At 31.4% G+C, this 10,691-nt stretch overlaps 1 protein-coding gene across 1 annotated transcript in view; it reads left to right on the forward strand.

Moving 5' to 3' along the window:
* FOXP2 (forkhead box P2) overlaps positions 1–10,691 on the forward strand; it is an 849,049-nt gene that overhangs the window by 519,723 nt on the left and 318,635 nt on the right. The window lies entirely within an intron of this gene.

Genomic DNA, 10,691 nt, shown 5'->3' on the forward strand with positions numbered 1-10,691 from the left:
TAATTAAAATGTGTACCGGTGTTCTTTACAGTATTCATACTTTTTATAAGTTAACAATCTTTGTATATCTACAAGAGACCCAAATTATTATTATTATTATTGTTATTATTATTTTACCATGGAACCTATAAATTTCAAACTATACTGGAAAAGTTGTGTTCTGTGGAATTCTTTGAGGAATGCCATGAAAGGGATTATGAGGAGATCATGGTTTACTCTTACTCTTATGTCATGTTTTTCAGATTTTTTAATCCATGGTTGATTAAATTATGTATGACCTCATGAAATGCAGGTATAAATCCCTTGAGAATAATGGTGAATGTGACAAAATGACAAGGAAAGTATCTGCTTTTTAAGAAAAGAGCTTCATAGGAGAGAGCCCTCTCCAGAGCCTCTCATTATATAGCTGTTTTAGTCCATTCAACTGTTACAAAAGAAATACAGTAAACTGTGTAGCTTATAACTAACAGAAATACTATTTGTAACTGTTCTGGAAGCTTGTAAGCCTGAGGTCAAGGCGCTCACAAATTTGGTGTCTGATGAGGTCTTACTTCCTCAGTAAGGTACTTCTTCTAACTTTAACCTCATATACCTGGAGGGCTGAGGGGACATTTTGGGGTCTCTTTAATAAGGAAACTAATCCCATAATGAGGACTCTGCCTTCATGACCTAATCACTTCCCAAAGACCCCACCTCTAAACACTACCTATAATATTGGGGGTTAGGATTTCAATATATGAAATCTATTTTGGGGGTGAAGCACAAATATTTGAAGTTTGCAGGGGAATTTCCTTGGGACCAAAATACTTCTTATTAGCTAATATAATCTATTAGTCAGCAACTTATTCTTTGTGTTAAGAAGGAGCATCTTTTCTCTGCTTTCCAGTATGGGCATTCATTTGCCCTGGAGGGCAGTATAAATTTACTAGTACTATATGCGACTTTATGAATGGTGTTACCATTTATACAAAGAGTAAACAACACAGGTGATGCCCTGACAGGTGTGACTCAGTGGGTTGGGCATTGTCCTGCAAGCAAAAGATCTCTGGTTCAGTTCCTGATGAAGGCGTCTGCGTGGATTGTGAGTTCCATCCCCTGTTGGTGAGCAGAGGCAAGCCAACCAATTGATGTCTCTCTCATACATGTTTCTGTACCTGTTTTTCTCCCTCCATTCCCTTCTATCTAAAAGTAAATAAAATCTTTTTAAGAAAAGAATAAAGAGCATAGGTGAGGGTGAAATTTAGTTGAGTAGAGGAAAGGAGTAATTAATGGAGAGAGGAGTACTGATACCAAATGATTATTACTATTTTTACAGTTGTGTCAAGACTTCGTTTACCCAGAGAAATGCCACTGTTCTGAAAATGTAAGTAAGAATTTGGAAATAACAGTTGAGCAAAGAAAAACTACAAGGTTTTAGAGAATTCTAAGTCAAAAGTTATAAACTAAGGGAAATGTCCTACTTTTTAAAAAATATGTGAAATAAATGTTCAGTAAGTTCTAAGTGGCTATACAATACTTTGGTAAGGATCATTAGATTGGTTTTGGAAGTAGTGTTTTCTTAGAAATGAAGCACATCAATTGCTCAGTGAAGAAAATGAATATACACATTTAAAAATCAAAATCACCTTTTTAAAATTAAAATTTTATCTGTTGTATAATAGGTAAACCACTGTAAAATGTCATTGCCTGTTTAACTTTATATATGCTTTGATTTGGGCAGTTTAGTTCATTCAAATAAAATTTGTGAAATTAGGCACTTTCAAGAAAAGGACTAGGAGAACCTAATTTAACCTAGAGTGTCTCTTTTATTCTTCGGTTATTCATTTGAAGTGCCCTATCAGCTTGAAATGACCAACTTCAGTCATTTTTACCCTTTAATTTTTTTCTCTAATGTAAACTTAAATTCCCTGCTGTTCATGGTATTTTAGTGTTTAGCATCATTTAATGAGCAGGTATCATTAAATTTAAAAGGTTATTTTCCATGTGTCTCTGATTAGTTAGTGAAGAACCAAAGAATTTCTCTTAATACATATGATATTGCCCCATTTTACATATACGTGTGTCGGGAACCACCAAATATAAAATAGTAATTTTGGTTAAAGTAGGATGGATCCTGTCAAGTGAATATGTGGCCTTCTGTTATGTTGTAGAATATATATTGTTTATATAAGTGTCTCTATATATTTTCCCTTGTAGATTTATGTGTATGTTTTTACAAATAACTTATTTTACTTTTAACTCATTTTTCTGAAAAAGTAGATATATAGGTAATTTAAAAATAGATGCTTTAATATCAAGGTCCATGTAAACCTTGATATAAAAGCAATAGTTTAGTGAATATATAATTTCAGAAATGAAGTCTTTAATACTAAGCTTGTTAAATCAAATAATTTCATACTATACTTAATAACAGTTTCTTCTGATTCACAATAGGGAATAAACTATTAGCCAGTAAAGAAGTAGCAGCATTCATTAATTATATACTTCCTGACATTGCTTATATTTTATTAATAGTTTTGCTCTTGTTTTTAGGAAGAGAAGAATATCTGCAAGATAAATAGCATGAAGCCTAAATAATGAGGCAAAAATACAATCAAATGTTAGATAATGTGTAATAAGTTACAGATAGCTTGTGTGACATTAACATTGGTAATAGGTAATATATGTAACAGTGCTACCTACTGGTAAGAAGTAGTAATGTTTAAAGGGTAAGTGAAACTAGATGTAGTTATACAAAGTGTTAAGTGATATACATCATTACGAAGGATCACTATTATTGATACCTGTGGCACACAATATTCTTTTTATTAGCATTAACAAAGTTTTGTGATAGTAAAATTTCTGGTATGAGACTCCTGTTTTTGTATATTTGTAGCATGTTTTTAGTGTACTTACTCTCTCTTTGTAATAATTGGGTGCTATACCATTTTTCTTGTGAGTGGCCCTTCCTTGATAACCTTGACTTTATTTTTTACAGTCAGCATTTCCAAAAAATGTTTAGTTAAAAAGTAAGACCTGTCCTATGAAAGACGACTGACAGTTTTAGTAATAGCTGGATATTTAGATATATATGCAGCAATCAACATATGATAAGTCTAATTAGGAAAGTAAAATCAGGCTGCTTTAAAGTACCAGTGTCAAAGTTTTAAAAATTAAAAATCAAGTGTACCTATATGCAGGGTTTATTTTTCCCTGTTCCACTTAAAATAAGCTCAGAGTTCTCTGTGGTAGAAATAAACATTTGTACTAGATTTACCTTGGCATATGTATTAGTTTATTATTTAATAAGCTAATTTTGTTTATAATCTTGAAAAGTAATTAAAGTTACTTTTAACATTAACTCAACTGAAAGTAAAACTTTAATATTCTAACTATGGTTAGTTTAATGTTTGTTGTGCAATGTTTGTATGGGCATGACATGATACACTTAATTAAATGTGATGATTTTATTATTCTGATTTGAATCCTTCTTGCACCTATTTTAGCTTTATTTAGATACCTGTTATATAACTTATTAATCCACCTTGTACAGTAAAAATAGTTGTTACAAAATCAGGAAACTGCTCTTTCATTATGGATAACTTTATCACTTATATAATGCTGTTTCAACCCTGAAAAAATAATAGAATAAAAACTAAGTAACAAAGAAAGAAAAAAGAAGGAAAAAGAAGGGAAAAAAAGGAAGAGAAGAGGAAAAAGAAAATGATTTTAAATATCCTAAATGTGCCTTTGGTTTGTAGAGGGAAAAAATACAGATCATATTGCCTTCTTTCAAGGCATAAATAAGCTCTTTACACCTTGATTCTCCTTCTTTTCTTGTTTCCTCACTCCTTTTTCCTCTCCCTCCTCCCATGTCTATATTTTTGTCTTTAACTATGTCTATGCAATATCTTTTCTTATGTTACTTTAGGCAAACATTGCCATTAAATTTTGGCCAAGTATAATTGGAAGGATTTAAGTTTGTGGTTTTGGGGGAGAATTTTATTTCTGCTTGTTATTATCTTGTACAGAGAGAACGAGAGAGAGAGAAGGGAAGAAGGAAGGAGAGGAAGGAAAATGAGAGAAAGAATAAAGACAGTAAGAGAGAAAAAGTAGAGCTAATGGCAAGTTAAATGGAAGTAAATCAGATAACATTGTAAGCAAATTTTGTGTATCAGAGGAAAGTTTAAAGTGTGAAAACTGCCTAAATGTGTGAGAAACTGGTATTCCCATTCTTTAAATAATTTTCACAATTTGCAAAATAAACTAATGGTAAATAAAATATTCATGGAAGGTTTAGTGATATCTAAAATATAAATAGTTTGAATTACAATTTAACTTGCTTTACTAATAGAACAATCAAGTGTCACACCACCAAGAAGGTATTTTAATAGCATAGAAAATAGCAGTTCAACTCCTGTTTTGAAATAAAAATGTTTCTTCTGTGTGAAAGTTTCTGCTAGCTTCATAACATATCTTAACAGTGTCAAAACCTGGTGCTAACAGTAGTCTGCACTGTGGCCTTTATCGTCTTCTGTTTTTCACCTAAAACTGCTAGAAATAGTTTTCAGAAAAGTGACAAGAAAAATGCTATACATAATGAGAAATGCTAGTGCAAATATTATATCATTCTTTTTAACAATATGAATAAGCATACTTAATACTTTTCCCTCAGCAGTCAACAAGAAAAAAGAATTACATTTATGGACAAACAGTGTTTTTCTACATTATAAGTTCTTCTCTGTTTCTGTGTGAATATTTAACAGTATTTTTTGTCTTTTGTATGTACTTATGGTACTTTACAAATAATATATGCATGTTTAGTTGTGAAACATTTTGAAAAAATTCCTTAAAAGGATAAGTAAAATGTTTTAATTCTCAAATATTATTAAACAAATTTTGTTTTATTCTTTATAAAAATGTAAAGCTAAATTTTCAGTAATGTTTTATTTGTAAAATTAAATCATAATGGTAATTAAAATGCTTAATTTACATTTTTATTTTATTTATGAACTCTGATAATCATATTTGGCATCAAATTATATCTTTGTCATAGAAAAGGCATCAAAAACATAAACATATCAAAACAGATTGATTAGCAGATTGGGTTACAACAATTTACAGTAAAGTTTTAACCCTTAGTTTTTGTCCTTGATTATTTTTAAGTCAAAATTAATATAGGAATAATTTCCTGATATAATTTCTGAAAATCTTTAAGTGTAAAACAATTTTCAGTTCTTAGCTTTCACATTAATAGGTACCAGTGTTCATGTCTACAACCCCATACTAAGTAATATAATGAATGTGTATCTTATCTTTCCATTTCATTGATGATTTCATATTTAAGGAAAGGAACTTGTTCATTACAAATGTAAAGTGGCTAGAAGACAGCAAACCTTCACTTTTGCATGGTCTCTCTCCTTCAGTACTTGTTACTTTCTCTTCACTGTGTTATTGGTACCCTTTGGTGTTTCTTTTGCTGTAATTCTAAAGAGCTCTATCATTTCTCATTAATGAAAGAGTATTAAATGTAAGAGTGAGCTCTTTATTTGATTAGAGGAAAGTTACCTGTTTGTTTAATTATCATTGATTTAGAACTTCTGATATCTTTTACTGGAATATTTTAACTATTATTTTGAAGTTTGAGTCAATAGTTTTTAGACTTTTTTGAAATAATATTTCCTTAAACAATTTAATAGCAATTAGATGATTAAAACTTGTTCAATAAATTAAAAAATTTATTAGAGATATATTTATTCTAATCTGGCTTTTTTCTCTTGAAATAATCATACAAATTGGATAGTACCTCTTTGCACACTCATGCTACTTTTTCTTACTTAAGTCAGAGCCAGAGATGAAGTGTATGAAATGCTAAATTTAGCTATAGATATATAAAAAGTTCATTGATGTATGATGATCTTTCTACATTTTCCATGACAAAAATAATTTTATATCATCTTTAAAGAATTTACCAAAAAAGTGAGTTTCTTTTAGTAAAAAATAAACTTGATACATTTTGATGAATATTTTATTGAGTCTTTAAACTTTTATCTTCATATGAATATTTTAACTGAATACTTAAATCTTCTTCTTTTTTTAAAACATACTAATTGTTAACTGCCTGTCACCCTGGCAAGTTACTTAACTATTTTCTGCCTAAGTTTTCCCTTTGTAAAATAAGGAAGATAATAGTGTTCACATCACAGAGTTCATAGTTTTTCTAATTGATTTTTCCTTTCTCCAGTTTCCACCACTTTTTAATTTTATTTAATACACAAGTCAAAGTTAACTTTCTTAAAATGCCTATAATCTTATTACTGTCCAGCTTTGATAAGAATTTTGATACTCTTATGCCTAAAGAATGCAATTCCGACTCCTCCTTCTGACATTCAAGTTCCTCTAATTTCGAATCTCACGTACCCTTGTGTATTCACTACTCACTGACTCATTGAGTAAGCTCCTGTCAATCTGAACCATATTCCAGTCTCAAGGTACAATTCATCATTATATTTTAGTTTTGAATCTTTTTGTCTGGAATATACTCAAATATATTTTCTTTTACAGAAATCCTGCTTATTCATTGGTACACCATTTCCAGTCCTGGGATTTCCATATAGGCTTCCATGATTTCCCAGGATAATCTTTCAGAGTTCAAAACTCATACCACATGGCCCTTGTACACTCTTAATGTACTTTTCATATTCTAACTTGTATTCTAGGTAGGCTAGATAAGATTCGTAACTTATCTATTTCACTTAATTGGAATTTTCTAAGGCAGAGCCTAGATTGTGTTTTATTATGAATTGCTCTCCTGCCTCTCTATAACACCTAACATAGTACTCTGTAAATAAAACACGGTCTGTGAAATAGTTGATTAAAGAGACATTGTGGCATAACAGAAAGAACAAGTATTTGAGTAAAAAAGACTTGGATTTGAAAACTAGATTAAATATTATTTGACCCTTAGCAACTTAAACTATATGAATCCCAGTTTCCTCACTTTGTAATAAGGGGAATGTTATTATCTACTTTTGAAGCTGGGTGCAAGGATTAGAAATAATGCATGTAAAACATTTATAATGTGTCTGGATATAGTAGATGCTGAATAAATATTTACATTTTTGCTTTATGTGATGAAACTCATTTTACGATTAGCCATGTAGACTGTGGGAGGGCAGATGAGGTTGGTAACTGCAAACATGCCAGTAGAGTTCACTTTTGAATAACAGGTAGCATGTGTTGTCTGTAGAAAAAAAAATACCACTGCCTTTGTAAAGATGTCCGCATTACATTATGGCTATAGATGAGTGGTTTCCTTGTTGGCATATGTCAACGATTTCCTCTCTGATAACTCCCTCTCAACAGTAGTGCTACAGTGTCATAGGTAGACAATAGATGAATGTAATAATATTCAAAAAAGAAGATGGTTGAATACCTTCATGTATTAAATATTTGATTTATTTATTCATCTATAAAGCACCAAGTTTTTGAAGGCTTTAGCTATGTGCAGATCATACTGGTAAGATAAAATATTGAACTAGAAACAGATCCCACTCTCAATGAATTTACAATTTGGGATAGGAAGAAGAAATGTAGAACATAAGTGGCTATGAAATAGAAGGGACTTGGTTAAAGTAGTAAGATTATAGTTGCAGTCTTGGAGCAAAACTCAAGTGGTGGCCACAAAAGAAAATTGTCTCAGTATTTCTCATCCCCAAAGGTGGACCATATTCTCTATCTGGCTTGGAATTTGAATTACTAAAGTAATGTAAAAATGTATTTAGACTGATGGAAAGGAAATTGTGATTATCGCCAAGCTTGTGTATTTATTAAAATGCTGATTAAAATACATAAATATAAATGAAATAATGTTTCCCACTGAAGTCCCTCACAATGAAAAAATACACCTGTAACTTAAATTGGCCACACACTTGAAACAGTATAGAATTTCCTCTGTAATTTATATTTTTATGTAAGCTTAAATAGAGGATAAGCATATCACTCAAAATAGAGATATCCATTTTTGAAAAAAAGAATTTCACAAACTGCTGTAGAACAATGCAGGCAGTTCTGCCAATTTTATGTTTACTAAAAATATCTATTTCAGCGTTTATCTATTTGAAATGGCTGCAATTTGGTAAATGCCACTGATTTAGTTTAGATGTTATTGTTACAGTTACAGTTTTTATAGCACTGGGCAATTCTTCCTGTTAGTTTGTTCTGCTGCTTTCAAGAATGGTATTTAATCAGTGTCCTAGCTCATTTGATGTGTCTTGCTTATAAATCCCTTTCCACCAGAAAGAACAACCAGGTCTTCTAAATGCTGACAGTTTTTCAGGAGATTCACAACTGATTATATCCAATTTGGAGGAATTTTGACCTTTCATACATTCTTTTGCATAATCATTTCTGAGGGAACAGCAAAATAGATTTTGATAGAGCCTAGTCCATGGCACATAGTAGGTACCCAGTATGTTAAGAAAGAGATTTAAATAAATAAAGCAAAATATTTGCTATGTTATTCCTTAAAGTGTGCTTACTTCAGATTATCTGTATCATAGTACAGTCACATTGCTAATGGGGTGTCTCGTATTTGAGAAACTAAAAGCTTTTTAAGGATTGCTATTAGAAAGAATAAATTACAATAAACACAAAGAAAACGCCATATTCTGGTTAGAAATCTATTTGTAAAATGAACTATTGTTTTGAAAGACAAAAGTTAGGATTTTTCACTTAGTTTCATCCCCCTGATCACATACTCTGCCATAGGGTTATTTTTGAAAAGAGTTTTATCATGTAATGTAACATAGTCTTTTATGCTAAGCAAAATTTGATTGTGAAAACTAATACACAGAGTGTAACATTTTATTTAATAGCCTGGGGTTATTCACAGGTAATACTGATGAGTAAGTAGTATGCTGGTAGTATAGGGTGTGGAAAACCCAGGAACAAATGACTTGACAAAATGGATATATACTTTTTCCTCCTAATACATTTTTGTTGTGAATGTTTGTATACATTGAGAAGTATTTGCATTACTTAATTATTTCTTTTCCTGATTTTTGTCACCTTTATATGTGCTTAGTGAAGCTTGCTATAAATTATTTAGGCCTGAACTGAAGGTTAATGTCATTGTATCCAGCCAAACTTGACGAACCCCGATACAGCTTTGTGCAGGAGGCACCTATGGTTTGATAGCTGTGTGAAACTGTTGCCTACAGAGATGGGCTCTTGACACTGTCTGCCAGCCTGAGGCTGTCTGCTTTGTGTCTGCTTTAATTGAAAATTAATAGTTAGGGGGTTGCTATGGAAATGATACCATTGCTTGCAGACAGCAAACCCAGCTTTTTGCAAAGAGACACTAGTGGTATTGTTTGTCCTTGTTGACCTCAGAAGTTCAAAAGCCTAGAGGAGGAAAGGAGATGCAAATATTTTACTTAAAAATGAATTTACATATTTATAACATTATTTTTTAATGTCAGAGATACCAAGTTTTTTTTAAACTTTTGTTGGTAAAATGAGTACAAGCTTTTAAATTTTATGTTAATTTCTACTACACTGCTTTCTAGGTTGATAAGGCACTTTGCTGAAGAGCATTATGTTATCATTTTAGTGAATGTAAACAGATTTGTGTGAAACTGTTATTTCACTGATATGGTAATGGAAACTATCCTTTATTTCCCCTGGAGTACATAGAGTCATTTTTGTCATTCTATACATTATTCACAGTTTCTTTGAAATGTGGAAGCACTGTAAAACTGTGAAGACTTGGGAGAAAAATCTTTAAATGAATAAAGCAGACTTAAAAATGCATTCCTGACTATACTGTACTTGAATATTCACAATTATTTAATTCCCTTCACATAGAACTTAGTATAGCTCATGTAATAATTTCATTTGCTTTGTTATATGATAAAAAGAATTTAAAAATAAATATTTGTAAATACTTGCCTATTTCATGAGAGTTTCTAGCATTTAAATTTTGCTTTGAAAAAGAACCAATACAAATAAGCCTTTAATGAGTAAATTATTTAACTACAAAGTGAAAAAATTGCTAACAGAATTTTAAATTGTTCTATATTGCAGAGCTAAAGAATAAGTGCTTTCAGTTCCTTTCAGAGGAGGTGGAGAAATGGTGTAGCCTTAGGGGTTGAAGGTGAAATGTGAAATTTGCTGTAATTACTTACCCAAAATGTCTGTATTAAAGGCTATTAAAAGCAGTTATTTTAAGTACTCCTTTATACATTTTTCACTCTTCTGTTTAGTATTTAAATATGCAGCAAAGTAGAGGCAAATGTTACTCACCTGAAGGTACTAAAACAATACGGAACAAGTCAGTGGCAGGAGTGGTGGCCGGTTACAGATCTTTCGATGTGCATTGTTCAGTAACTGCTATTTTATCTAGCATTAAGTTGTAGGTAGAATGCTGTTCAAGCTTGTCCACTCGTGCTAGTATTCATCCCAGACCTGTGAGTTCAAGTTGTCTTTGCCCAGAGTTAAAGGCCATAAAACTAAGAGTGTCGTGCCTGTCTTGGGTGTGACTCCTCAAACACTAGCCAGTTCTTGTAATGTGAGGGAAAATTATTTCAAGTAAACCTTTGATTTACCAGTTTCAGTGAGTTGTTCATTCCGTCTGTGTAGCTGTAGTTTTTACCCTAACACTTTGAGGTTACCATTTGCCCTCCTTTCATTCTGATGGGGTTTCACACAAA

This window comes from Desmodus rotundus, chromosome 6 (assembly GCF_022682495.2).
Source record: "Desmodus rotundus isolate HL8 chromosome 6, HLdesRot8A.1, whole genome shotgun sequence".
In the NCBI taxonomy this organism is placed as follows: domain Eukaryota; kingdom Metazoa; phylum Chordata; class Mammalia; order Chiroptera; family Phyllostomidae; genus Desmodus; species Desmodus rotundus.